The sequence below is a fragment of the Lissotriton helveticus genome, chromosome 4_1 (assembly GCF_964261635.1).
Source record: "Lissotriton helveticus chromosome 4_1, aLisHel1.1, whole genome shotgun sequence".
NCBI classification, from domain to species: domain Eukaryota; kingdom Metazoa; phylum Chordata; class Amphibia; order Caudata; family Salamandridae; genus Lissotriton; species Lissotriton helveticus.
In genome coordinates this window covers 275,975,162-275,989,971 of record NC_136063.1, presented here as the reverse complement: position 1 = coordinate 275,989,971, position 14,810 = coordinate 275,975,162, and positions in this window count along the sequence as shown.

Here is a 14,810-nt window from a genome sequence, read left to right as displayed (position 1 = left end):
CACTCTGTGCCATTCCACTCCACTCCACTCTATGTCACTTCACTCCACTCGGTGCCACTCCACACCACTCTACTCCACTTTGCTCCACTCCATTCTACACCACTCCACTCTATGCCACTGCACCCTGCGCTGTTGCACTCTATACCACTCTGCGCCACTCTTCTCCACTCTGCATCACCTATTCTACACCCCTGCAGTTTGCACCACTCTATGCTACTGCACTCTATGCCACCCTACTCAACTCTGCACTCTAAGCCACTGAACTCTACTCTGCACCACTCCACTCTATGCTGCTGCACTCTACTCTACTGCATTATATGCTGCTGAAATCTGCGCCACTGCTCTCTATGCCACTGAACTCTATGCTGAACCACTCCACTCTACGCCACTGCACCCTATGCAACTCCAATCTATGCCTCTCTGCTCTACTCTGAATTACTCCATGCTACACTACTCCTCTTTATGCAACTCCAATCTACACCACTCCACACCACACTACGCCACTCCACTCTACGACTCTGCAATCTATGCCACTGCACTTTACTCTGCACCACTCCACTTTATGCCACGTCACTCTACTTTCACATCTCTACTCCATGCCACTGCACTCTACGCAGCTGCACTCTACACCACTCCACTCCACCACTCCACCCAATGGTGTGCCACTGCACTCTACTCTGCACCACTCCACTCTACCCGCTGCACTCTACATCACTCTGCTCTATGCCACTGAACTCTGAGCCACTCTACTCTACTCTGCACACTCTATGTCACTACTCTTTATGCCACTGTACTCTAAGCCACTCTATTTCTCTCCACCACTCTACTCTACACCACTTCACCCTACACCACTTCACTCTAGACCACTCCACTCTACTCTGCACCAATCCAATCTACGCCACTGTACAATACTCTTTACCACTACGATCTACATCACTCCAGTCAAGGCATTGTCACTCTACTCCAGCCCGCTCCACTCAATGCCACTTCACTTTCCATCACTTCACTCTATGTAGGTCTACTCTTCACCACTCTACCCTACGCTACTCAAAGCCCTCCACTCCACTCTAAGCCACTTTACTCTACCCTGCGCTACTCTACTCCATACCACTTCACTCTACTTCACTCCACTTTACTCCACTACAGTTTACCCCTCTCCACTCCACACCACTCTACTCTATGCCCCTGCACTCTACGCCACTCTACTTCATGCTATGCCACTGTACTCTAAGCCACTCCACTCTTCTCTATGCTACTCCACTCTATGTCACTCTACTCTATGCCACTCCACTCAATGCCATTCTACTCTAAACCACTGCACTCTACGCCACTTCATTCTATGCCTCTCTACTCCACGCCACTCTACTCCACTGTATGCCATGCAACCCTACTCCACACCACTCTATTCCACTCCTCTCCACTTCATTCTGAGGCTAACCGTGGCTAAAAGACATTGGCTAAGCCAATACTTGTTTCTACAGCTTCTACATCCTCAGATTGCACACTGTCTGAAAAAAACACCTCTCATATTCCTAAAACCCTGCATGAAAATTTACCTTAAATCAAGTCTATCAATTGTTCTTCCTCTTTCCATTCTGTTGAATGATCCTTTCCTTGCCCTCCATCCACTGAAGGCCTTGCTGACTTTGAGTGTACCCTCTCCTCTGTTGCATGCCTGGCTGACCAACTCTCTACTATATTTCTCCAGACTGGCCATTTCTCTCTTTATTAATCACAAACTCTCCATCTCCGTAACCATTGCTTGCAATCTAACAGTATCTAACCTCCTCTTACCAAATCCTTATCTCACTATTTCCATTTGCATGAATTCACTCTATTGATCAATCTAACTCCTTTTGATTGAGCTACTACAAATAAACTGTAGGAAATGCATTGATCAGTTTCCTTAGAGAACAGACCTAACCAACAATAACTAATAACCAGTGTATTAACCTCTATCCTTGGGTTCCAGAGTTGCATGCTACCCACCATACAGGATTTCAACTTCTCATCAGGGGGAGTAAGTGCTATATCAATGCAAACAAAATACAATATATGCCCACATGCATGGTAACACCAGCAGCGTCATGTGCACATTTGCTTCACACTGCCTTTTTTCTTTACTTTTTTTTTCTTTTTGCCAAAGCTGCATATCATTAGCAGAAAGCATGTATTTGTGCTGACACTGCATAGATCTGTGAATAGCATTGAAAAGCCAATAGCTCAAAAAGGCAAGAGCTATTAGTTTTCTGAAAAACAAGTTCATATTGTACAGTAACTAATACAAACTGTAATATGAGCATATGTGCTAAACACAACAGGAGGTATGCAGACAACTGATGATTAGGCGCATAAATCACAGAAATGCTGCCTCAACTCTATAGATAGAGGAGCAAAAAAACATTTTTTTGCAGAAACACATACTCTTCATGAGAACGCCATACGCTGCCAATACGTTTGGCGTATAAATGAAAATGTATTTTCAGTTGATGGGTTTAGGGACTGAAAAGCCATCATGCATGCCTTTCTCGCTTATCCTTGCACGCATGCATCCTTTCTTATACCCACTGACTCATTCTTGCATTCAGATGCTGACTCAATCACAATAAAATACACAAACAAACTCAACAACATTTGCAAAACAAATGTAAAGAATTAAAGTAGAAAATAAAAAGCCACTGCAGTCTAAACATGGCTGGCATATGCCTGCAATAACAAATAAAATTAAACAAAGCAGCACGTGACTGTCTTGCGCTGGTATTGTACATAGTGTATCCTGATGTTAAGGTTCTAGCATTGCTGCCACATACCGAACCAATATGATATCCATCTTGAAATGGTAAAACAATCATACACTATGAATAATACCATTCATGATGGTTGCCTGGGTTAGATGAGTGGCTGTGTGGGATGCACGGCACTACAGATGAATGAGTGGCAAGCAAGCGGCCCATTAACACTGTCTGCGGAGCTGCACTATGCTCTAAGAAATGGGAAAAAAGCATGAAAGGAAGAAATTAAAGGGGACTTATGAAAGGATAATAGAATACTAAAACACTGGCCCACCAGCCCTGGCACTGAAGTGCACTCATTTCCAAGCAGATGTGCACATGTGACAAGACAAATACCGCTACTCACAGGGCAAGAGATCCAATGGTTGAATTTGTCTGACCCACTGCCTCATGCTGGATGTTGTCGTGGATGGAAGCAGAGTGTAATAGACTCTCATACAGACTAATGGCAGAAGAGGGCTGACCCAATGGGTTCATCAAATGGGTGATCAACACCAAAATCCTTGCCTAGCAAAATGCATGTCTGCAGTTAACAATCCACCCTTAAAGGCCTATTGTCTTTAACAAATGCTTTTACAATAAATCAACCAGGCCTACTGCCTTAGTTTTAACTTTTCATAATAAACAGATAATACCTTTGGCATTGGACGTAACATTTCCCTGGGAACCAATGACACATATAGCTATCATCAGACATATAGCTACGAAATTACAAATGTATACAAAATTACAGGTGTCAAAGAGAAATACTATCTGTCCTAGGAGGGCCTAACAAGAATTATCACAGTGCAAACTTTCTATCTCCACTGTTTGTCAGAGGTGGAACCACTAACAAATATTTAACCTACTGCAATAGTTTGTGAAGATTCCATTAGAGGGAGGCGAGCCACTGAAAGCTCAAGCCTTGCTTGAACCCAGATTCCTAGCTCTAGCTGAGCTCAGGACCCTCGAGTTAAAAACAAGTAGAGCCTGGTCCTTCTCTGATAGAGCCCATCCCTTTTGTGCACTCACTCTTCCTGGCATTTGTATTCCTACACGTTGGTGGTTCAGTTTGTGGATAACATGAGCCCATGGCAAAGTTGCTTTAAGATTTACTATCTTTACCCAGAGCAACTTGTTTTTGACAGTATATTCTTTAGCCAATGATCTTTCCTTCAGAACAGCCTTCTGAACTGCAGTCAGTATTTTTTTCTGTAGGTGCAAAATGCTCTGCATTGGAATATAAATGTAATTTATGTGCAATTGGTATAGTGTGACCCTGATTGAAAGTGACATATGTGTAGCCTGTGGTCCCCGTGATTATGCGGATCAACAAGTTTGTGATGTTAACACATGTGTGTAAGTGTTTTGAAGCTAGCATGTTAGTTTGTACTGAACACTAGATCTGTGCCTGTTCTGGTGTCCAATGTGTGCTTGAAAAGTCTGGATGTATTAATTCGTAAATGGTTTTACCCATTATACATAATCAGGTATGTAGGCTCTACCAAAATTTAGAATGCCCCAAAGCAATTGTAGCTTTTTTGTTGTATTGGGTGGTTGTAAGAGGGCACATTTCTCTAGGAAATGAAGCGCTAAGCTTTCGCCTTCATTTGATAGCTTTATCCCAAGAACAAGACACTGAGAAAGGTAATGTTTGATTTGTGGAAATTAAATTTGTAGCCTATTTGAGCAAATCCCGCTGCAATGCGATCTAATCTGGCTTGGTGTGTTTCTAAGTCATCATCCATAAGGTATATGTCATCGACATAAGACAATGTTTCTTGGTCAAAGTTTTGTAACAGTTCTGTTACACGTGCGAAGAACAAACCTGGGCTGTTCTTATACCCTTGAGGCAATCAACAAAATTGTTTTGTAACCTAGGAATGGTAAATGCTGTCAAATACCTGCTTTCAGACACTATGTTTTGACAGAAAAAGTCATTTCAAAATGGGTAATGTTGTTTAGCATTTTTTGCAAATAATATTTATTAGTGCTACACTGTGTGCATTTTGTCCTGCAAATGTACTTATGCTGTTCAATTGTCTGTAGTCTAAGACTAAGCGGTATGAATGGTCTGGTTTCACTACCAAAACACCCATGTTTAACTGTGTCTTGAACAAGGACGGAGAAAGATGGTAATATCACATTTTTCCCAGTGGGACTTTTTGTACAAATTCAGGTGGCCAATATTTTTCAGTCAAGGGAATGGCATAGCCAAATGTTAAGTTCTCCCAAAAGAGAACTATAATGTTATGAGGTATATCACCCTCAATTTGGAGTTGTAAATTATGCAATCTAAGAACTAATTCTCTGATCCGGTTTTTCCATCTGAACAAACTCGCCACCAGAAACTCTTGAAAATTCGGATGTACTACTGTGACAACTGCCACGCTACCTAGCAGAGTCAGAGCCTACTCCTTGTTCAGAAGTAAAGTGCTCAATATGTGTGCCATATTTGAGTGCAATACAGCCACTTTCTTCTTCCTGAATTGAGGTTTTTGTTGTGGTTGTTCTTCCTTTTTTATGGTGATGTCAGGAGAGTATTGTGAGTCCTTCTTCGGTTTCCTGTACTCCTGTGCTCTGGAAGTCCCCCTTCCTCTGAGTGTTTTTTGAGTGACTCCTGAAAGAGAAGGGTGTGTATCAGCATACTTTTCTCGCTGTTTTATCATTTCACCATGTGATTTAACTTTTTCTTATTAATCAAACATTTTTTAGAAGACTCTGGTGCCTGTTTCTGTATATCCTTCTCAGAATTGCCATTTAATTTAGTTTTATTAGGTCTGACCCCCCAAATTAACTCGACTTATAGTGTAGGTTTCAGCAATAATTTTAGGTAGTTCGGGCTCTTGGATTGGCAAAGAGACCTGCACGAGGTGTTGGGGTACTGCCAATGCTTCTGCTTCCCCTTTACTTATACTTAATAGAATTGTCAGTAGCAAAACTGACAATTAATTTCATCCCCACATCCAAGTCTGAGGCTGTCCGGGATCCATTTTGAATCTATTTAAGCACATCAGGCAAACCAGCTATTGGAGGTGTACTATGCATGATGTATAGATTGCAGCAAAAACTGTGCCCATGTGGCACATTCTTTTACTGGGGTAGCCATCCCTAAAGGTAGGAATATTGTCAAAAATGTTATATTTATTTTGGGGCCCCATATGGAGAAACACTGCCTCAAGCTGATTTGAGTTTTTGCACTCCAGAACGGCATCTCCTTCAGTCTGGTGTGAGCCTTACCCATATTTGCATTAATAGTGACTAGACTAATTGCTGGCATTGCTAAGTATGGTTGTGCAGTTTGAGCAGCCTCACAAGGTATGTTGATATTGTTTGCATAATAAACTGTGTCATACGCTTGTATAATTTAAATCGACCTGTGTAAAGTGTGTGCAGCTCTGCTGATGTGAGTGCTTTTATTTGTGGATATGGTGTGTAGCCAGCTAAGACAGGCCATGTTGCCACATCATTGCTGAGAGGACCCTGTCTGACGTTTACTAGTGGATGTGCTAGGGTGCTTTGGAACCAATTTGTGAGTTCCTAAAATGAAAGTGCAATTTCTAAATCTTCATAATCTCTGTAATTGTTAGGAATTGCTGCTTGAGTGTATGTATGAAAAGTTCCAGTGTTGGAGTCTTCTGTTGGAAATGTTACCAATGAATAGCATACCTCTGTTTATATGCTGCATGAGCCTCTAATACGACAGTAATATCCACTCCCCCTAGAGCGAGCACATGGTGTTGTAACATCTGTGTTACATGTCTTCAGTTTAGTGGTATAATCAATGGCACTAGATTAGCCATTTTGATTAATGGAATTTAAAGAAGTTAAATTATAGTGGGGTTATCCTTTGAAAGGTTCCAGCTTGAACAACCTTCAGACAGAAACAGGGGTTCCCTATTTTAGCCGAGGAGGATTTTTCCCTAACACCACAGACATCTGTTAAAATGGTGACTAAGGGCTTTTGACGCACGTCAGAAAACAACTCAGGAGACCCATTAAATAAGTACCTGACCCATAACGTTGGTGGTGCTATGTCATACAATTCCTACTAATTCAGTAAGACTGTGCGTTTGGGCAACATAAACTTCAAAACTATGGGACTACGTCCACTCATACCATCAGAATATGTTGACCCAGTTCCTGGCTAGCTCAGAGTGCACCATCTGGACCCCTAAAACTCACAGGGTACCTGATGGTGTCTGCAGCCTCAGAACATGACAACCCTAATTCCGCCAAGGAAATTGTGGAAACAAATCTACAATTTTGTTGTCAACTGAGGCATGCTTAAATGGAGACACATGAAATACACAAATTGGCATTATAAACATTTATTGGAACAAGTGGATTGTTGTGTAAAATACATGTGCTGCAATGCTTAGTAGAAAGAAACAAAGCATTGTAACCAGCATTACAAGAATGGTGAAAAAGATGAATAATTCAACCATTATAATAATTGTATTGATTGCATGAATACATATAATTGTACTACTACCTAGCACTACCTGAGTATAGGGTAAATGCGGTTCCAGCAAATACCTTGAAGTGGTCTAACTCCCCAATTACCTGTGTGGTGTTTCATCCGGAAGCCAGTCTGGTGTAGCACAGGCAATTGTTCCTCTCAGGATAGTGATGAGATTTATCTGGGCTAGAATTCAGGCACAGTGCGACCAGGACAATCAATGGAAATGCTTCTCTGCCGAATAAAGGCTTAGAACAGTTTATATCATGAAACTGTACCCATTCGCACTGTGCCTGAGTTCAGATCCAGCTGTAATTGTTGATTCTACCAATGCAGAGCTGTCTCAGAACAGACAACAATATGCAAGGGACGTTAGCGAGTGTACTTGGTCCTTGGACAAAATGTACGATGGTTTGATAATAGTGCTACAAAGAATTGTGGGGCATATTACCAAGCTATAGCGATAATTATCGGTAAGCTTGGTTAGCAGGTATTAAAATATAGCCGTGCTTCGACGATTTTTACCGCTGAGATACCTTGATATTATCAAGGTTTATCTCAAAAGCGGTAAAAATTGTGGGAAATGCATGAATATCGCTGTAAAATCAGCGATATTCATGCATTATCGTGACAATGCTCTTAGTCATGTTATCCACCTTCCATTGGATAACATGGCTAAGAACTGCTCTGGGCAGGTGTTAGCTTTTGGAGATAATCGCGCTTAGCGCGATTATTTCCAAAAGTTGGTAATAGGTGATAGCGATGTTAGCGACTGTTTCCAGTCTCTAACATCTTGGCACGCCCACTTTGCATGTCATTAGCGATAATTATCGCTGACATGCATAGTGGGCCCCTAAATGCCCGCTATCGCCTATTAGCTGTCGCTAACTGGTGTTAGCGACAGCTAGGTAATAGGGCGATAAAATTATCGCCGCTTTAGCGGGAAAAATTCCTGCTAAAGCGGCGATAAGGTCCTTGGTAATATGCCCCAGTATTCGTAAGCAAAACACTTTCTGAGTACTCTATCGCATGGAAGTATGCAAACAAAGTGTGCTAAAAGTCATAGTCTAAAAAGATGTCAACTTTAAACATAAACATGTAAAAATGGGAGTGTTTATGCACGGACCATAGTAACGTCACAACACCGGTACAGCTGGCGCTAGTCCAGTGTAGGTTGACATGGGGCATGGTTGGTGAAAAAGGGTCAAGCAAGGAGCGCTCACTTGCTATAATCCCCAGTCCTGACTCACTCTGTTGCTCCCTCCTATGCTTTGTATCCCTCTCAGTGCCAATCTGACACAACAAACACTATATATTTAAAGTAACAGACCACTCAAGCCCCGTCATTGTCATATCCGCACCGCTGACACAATCATCAGCACGTTGAAGTGGCCTTAGGGAGCCGTAAGCACTACATGAATAACCTAGACAGTGGTCCTTAATCTGTGGTCTGGCGACTCCTAGGGTCTGCTCTGTGAGGGCCTACTGAGGGAATCCTCAACTGTTTTGCAATATTTAATAATATTAAAATAAATAAATAAAAAATCATGAAGTATATACGAACAAAGAAGCAAAAATGTGAATTAAACAACATATTTCAATATTTTAAGCATTAGTTTGGTGTATACTTGTTTTTTGTATATTGTTGTGTTTTGTTCTGAGGATCAAATCAAATTGCCTAGTCCAGGCATTCCCGACTTCCAATATTGACTCAGTGGGTGTCCCTGGATTCCACTAATGATTCAGTGAGGGTCCACAGAAGTCAACATGTGAAGAACCGCTGACCTAGAAAGCAACAAGTTTGGAAACCTGGCACGGTTTTGTACTTCACGATGCATGAATGAGGTATGACAATTTTATGCTTAAGAGGGAAAAATATGTGGCACACTGTAGGAGGGACGTGCTTTGTTCTGGTTTCACAATAACTTGTGGCTGCTCTACGGGGTAGAGTGTACAGCGTGTATTTACTGTATCTCTGCAAAAAGAAATAGGTCACCTGGCTGTACTTAAGTATCTGTGAAAACATATCTCTTAAAGGGCAGCCACTTTGATATCTGAACTACGGCGCTTCGAAGAGATTGCTGTGTAATGTCGAGCTATATAAATGAAAGATATGCACATAAGGATGTGGAATAACAGTCAGAACTGCCCACTTTGAAACTGGGGAACCAGGTTCGAATATCGACAGTGGCTCAACATCCTGTCATTCTGGGCAAATCACTTAATCTCCCTGTGCCTACCATAAAATGTGTAACATAACTGGTGAGCATGTAAAAGCACTCCAATGCCTTTGGGTCGAATTCATGCCATATAAAACTGCAAAAAAATAAAATAAAATAACTATGATTCATATGTCCTATGGGGTATGATGGCATAGCTGTATGGGCTAGATAGTGAGAAGTATCTACCAACATACTTATTATTTATTTATTTTGCAACAGCACAAGTTAAGTACAACAAAAAAAGTGCCTTTGTGCTACTCTCGTTAGGATGGATCTTACAAATCGACTTATGCTTTTTTATGTGAACTTACACATCTATCTTTTAGTACTAACATTTTAAGCAGGCTTGTTTAGGGCTGCACTATGAAAGGAGCAGATGAATACTTAAGATATGTTTAGGTCTGATGTTAGCTAATAATTTTACTAAATTGATATGTATAATATATGTACATAAAGGGGCTTTTAGCCACCCCTCTCTATCCATTGGTCTGTTCTTGTGTGATTCACATTTTGTTTCCATCCACTGCAGCATACAGCATGGAGTGATGGGTCATCCTACTTCAGCCACTAGCTTCACTTTGAGTGACTGCATTTAGCCCTTTCACACACAAGGTAGTTCCCTTCAGTGACAGTGTTTTTGTTTTTACTTTTTCAGTATGTTAATGTTGCCTTTGCTTGTAAAATCTGATGTGATAGCAATACTTTTGCTACCATATAGGGAAATTCTAGTTTTAACAGTTCCTGCCAATACTGTTGTAAATTACTTTGAAGTGGCTTTTGTTTATCTGACTGCTGCTTTTTCACACCCTACCAGCAACTCTCATGAACACAGGATATAAACTCACGTGGGTACTCAAATTTTGCAACCCTAACTGCCTGTCTGTCATTCCTTCTTTCTGTACTTCTTTCTTTCTGTTTCTTCCATTCCTCTTTCTTTCCTTCTTTCTTTGTTCTTTACTTCTTTCTTTCGCTCTTTGTTTTTTCTTTCTTTCCTTCCTTCTTTCTCAAAGGCAAGAGGCTGGCAGTCAATGCCAGACAGATTGGCTTTTTTAAGTCGGTGCTAGCAAAGACCCTTTCGATTTTACTAAAGTTATGTGTATGACATATTTACCTATTTATGGTTTTAGACAGACATTCATTACTCTGTCTTTCTATCAATTCCACTTTTCTTCTACCAACTCTAGCCTGCATCAATGGGCAATGTGTCAGCTCACGCCAGTCAGACTTCACTGTGAGTTACGGCTTGTTTCCCTGTCACAAGGAGCACATCAACACTCAAAGTAGTTCCCTTCCGTGCTAAGGAGTACTATGGCAATGTGTGATTTTTCAAACCAAAACAATTTTTTTTATTAAACCAATGTTTCTGTTTACATTGGTGAGAACCCATCATCTTTCCAAACAATAAACCTTTGCAAAAACCATGACTAAACAAAATAAGTTTTGCCGAAAGACTGGCTGTGAATGCCAGACATATTGTCTTTGCCAATGCTTGCTTTAAAAAAGAATTGTTTTCATGCATTCTCTTTGTGTGTTCTGGGGGAGGTATTTTGATTGTCCTATCCACACCACCCCAGCAGGCAGGCCAGGCCACTCGGTGATGGGCCCTTGCAAGACAGTTTAGCTTTATCTAAAGGAACTGGCAGACAGGACAACAGGAAACTCAGAGTGTAACAAGCCAGCAGTTTCACTGTCTCACCACCATCACCAGCACATTCACTGCTGCTGGCTTTTTGCATTTGATTAACACACTAATAGCCCATCTTGAGTGAGAGAGGTGGGATGGAGGTGGGATGAAGGACTGGAATAAATGTAAGTTAGAGGTGAGGACATAGGAGAGCACCTTTGGTGTAGCAAGAATGTCATGGGCCCTAGTGCAAGAATGGGAAATAAACCCCTCTATTGAGTTGCTGAGTAGTAAAAGCATCCACAAATGGGGTGCAGAAGGGCCCTCAAACACAAAACCTGGTCCTTGGCACCACTGTCCCCACTGCACCATTGAGACCTATGCCCCTGACCAGGACAGCAGTATCATACACCAGCAAGGAAAGTGGACCCAGTGACCTTTCACCTTCTGCCGGTTGTCTCTCATGTTCTGTTTATGTATGTATCTGCAGTCTATGCTACATTGCTACTGTCTATATTGTTACATTTTATTGCTGTAGTCTATAACGTGTGTAACTTCTGTCTGTTATTCTATTTCATAGTATGTAATATATAATGACTCTAATGTTACATAGATGATGTTTATGTTATGCTAATTTGCTGATTATGATATGTTATGCAGCTGTTGGTATGCAATGTTGATATCTGTGGCACAGTATCTAGCTGCCTGCTATGGTATATAATATGAAGCTGCTGTCTATTAAATAGTGGCTTGCTACATTATGCTGTTCATGTAGGTGCTGTTTATGTTATGCATGGTGTAGCTGCTATGTTATGTTAGATTGCTGCTGTCTATGTGACTTTATGCAACTGCAAATTTGCTTACTTGCACATCTAATTAGCTCATTTTACGTAATGTCTATGATTTATACAACAATTAGGATTATCCTGACAACTTATTGGTGCGCTTAGGTCTTATTTTGGCTCATAAGCAGGAGCTCTGGTTTGGCTCTGACTCGGCTCTGTCATTGAACTCCCTGGCGTGCTGTCCTCTAGATTGCATGTAACAAAATACATTTCTGCTGACATTAATGCAAAGTAATAGTATGCTTTCTGTAATAAATATGTCAGGCGTAATGTCTTTATCATACACTTTAATCAACAAACCAGGCTATTAGCCTTGATCGTTTTATTTATTTATTTATTTTCTGCGATTTTTTTCCCCCTAACACTTCTGCACTGAGTGCTAAGTGAACCACACTTGCTTTGACACCATAACCACCTCAGTCCCGCAGTATTGAACATAGCTATCCTACAAAGCAAAAAGAGCAATGCAAGAATTTTTAAAGTCTGTCCTTTGAGACAGCTTTAGGTGTTTTGGCACACTGTAGTATTTCTTTAAAAAAAATGCATTATATACATACAAAGAGGGGCTTTTGGTCATGGGCTTCACCCATTGATCTGTTAAACTTTCATTCACATTTTGCTTCCACCCATCAAATCATATACCCTAGTGCAATGGGTCAGCACACTTTACCCATTGGCTCCCCTCATTTTGAGTGCCTTCACAAAGCTGTACACATTGTTCACATGTGCCAAAAAAGTGTTCCTTTCTCTTTGAGTGCAGAGCTGGTTCAAAGTTTGCCTTTTATTTATTTATTTATTTTTACTTTACCTTTAAACACAGGTTATTTATTTTGTTTGCACTCCTTTTAAAAATATATTATATAGAGCTTCGCTGACATTGTAAGATTTCAGTACCTGGTTAGGTGACTTTTTTTTCTAGACTCTTTCATTAAAGATCACAATAAAATGTATGACACAACTGAATGGCTTATTGTTTAATAAACATCCTTAGTAACATTTCTGCAGCAGTGAATGTCCATTGAATGTGTTTTTTTTAAAGCATGTATGGTAGACACATTTAGATGATATCATATATTCTTTTATTTCGATTTTATTTATGTGGCATATGCTTTCAATTATAGTAAAAACTAAATTTGCCATCGCACTAACTCTCCGAGGCTAAACTACTAGCTTTGCCAATGCTTGTTGTCAATGGAAGCTCCCACCTTCTACCCAATTTAGTGCTATACTCAAGGGAAACAAAATGTAGGCAGAGCCTAAGCCCTGCACTCAGATTACTTTTGAAAGCTCTATTTCTATTCACCACATCAGGTTAGCGACAGCTGTGCTGTCAAGTCAGACCTCCATACCACAGGTATGGCAAATTCCCCAAAGTTTGTAGACTTAGGCATAGCTCTGGGAAGAGGAAAGGAAGGTTTGGAGAATGTCAGTGGAGAGTGATCTTATGAAAAATGCTCGGAACACCCACAAAGTTGAAATTTGTAGTTATGTGTTTGCAACATTTTCACTTTTTTCTGTCTACAGTACTATGAATGTTTGGGCCATCCAAGAAGATTGTACAGGTTTTAGCACACGAACTGGAATTCTATTTTTTTAGGAAAAATGGGCTGAATGATAAAAAAACATGCAGAGATAGTATATGCAAACTCTGGCATCCTGTGTTCTTTAAACCTGCAGAAGAACTCCTGGTAAATACCACACCCACAATATTGGCATTAGTTGCGACATTTTCCCAACCAAAATACTAGGACACTCAGGGGCCTATTCGGATGGTGGTCAGACTTTTTCCGGCTGCCACCGTAGCGGAGATTGGGTTTGACTGTCATGCGTGCGGCGGTCCCGCCCATGGTATTATGATGTGACCACAGCACGCATGGCGGTGATTGGGTCCGACCGCCATGCTTCCAGTGGTCCCACCTGTTGAATTATGATGGGGCCGCCACTGCAGAGGTCGTATTCCATAGCATTAAAATTGTGGCGGGCAGTGCTGGCAGCAGCACCTCTGCGTTGTTAAAATGAGCATGTTGTGCATTTCATTGCACTACGTGGCAGGCACTGCACTGTACCTGCCACTTGGTGCAGTGAAAAGCAGGGGGGTACCATGGGAACCTCCCCAGTGCACCTACACCCCCCAACATGAGGGGGGCCCGCAACGGGCCCCCAAACACAATCCCCGCCAGCCTGTCCATTGCTGAGAGACCGCCGTGGAAAAGCTGTCTTCCGCATGCATCCTAACCCGGACGGGAGAAAAATCTAGGCACCCGTACCGTTTTAGCGGTCCAGCTGCGCCCGCCAGGCCAGCGAGCGGATTGCTACTGGTGGAAAAGCGGCGGACGGATTTTCACACCGCCACGGTCACCACCAACAACAAATGGGAAATCTGAACGGCAGTGGCGTTCTACCCGCCATTGTAATAGGCCCCTCAGTATGAGGCCCAAGGTGAGGTTCGGACTTCTAAACTATCTCAAAGCAACTGTGTAGTTTTAGAGGTTGATTTTATTAATGCTCAACCTTATTGTGTCACAAATATTGTGATGCAAACAATAACATGGAACAAAATTCAACAGGAAAAATATTTTCTTTTTAACTGTTTAGCATACTTCTTTCATATAGTTCTCTATAAAGTCAATTTTAATTACTTAGTTTTTTGAAACTTATTGTGTTATAAGTTATTATCTTTATGTTAATTATGTGTAATGATTTTTTAGTATATTTTATTTTTGCTTTGCTCGTATATTTTAATATTTTTTTATTTCAATTTATTTATGTATTGGGGTTGCTGGGTTTGTACAGCAGAAGGGTAAGAATGTTTTCTCATATATATTTTAGAATTGTCTATAAACAGTTTATCTATTCTATAAATTGTCATCTGTAATTTCATTATTA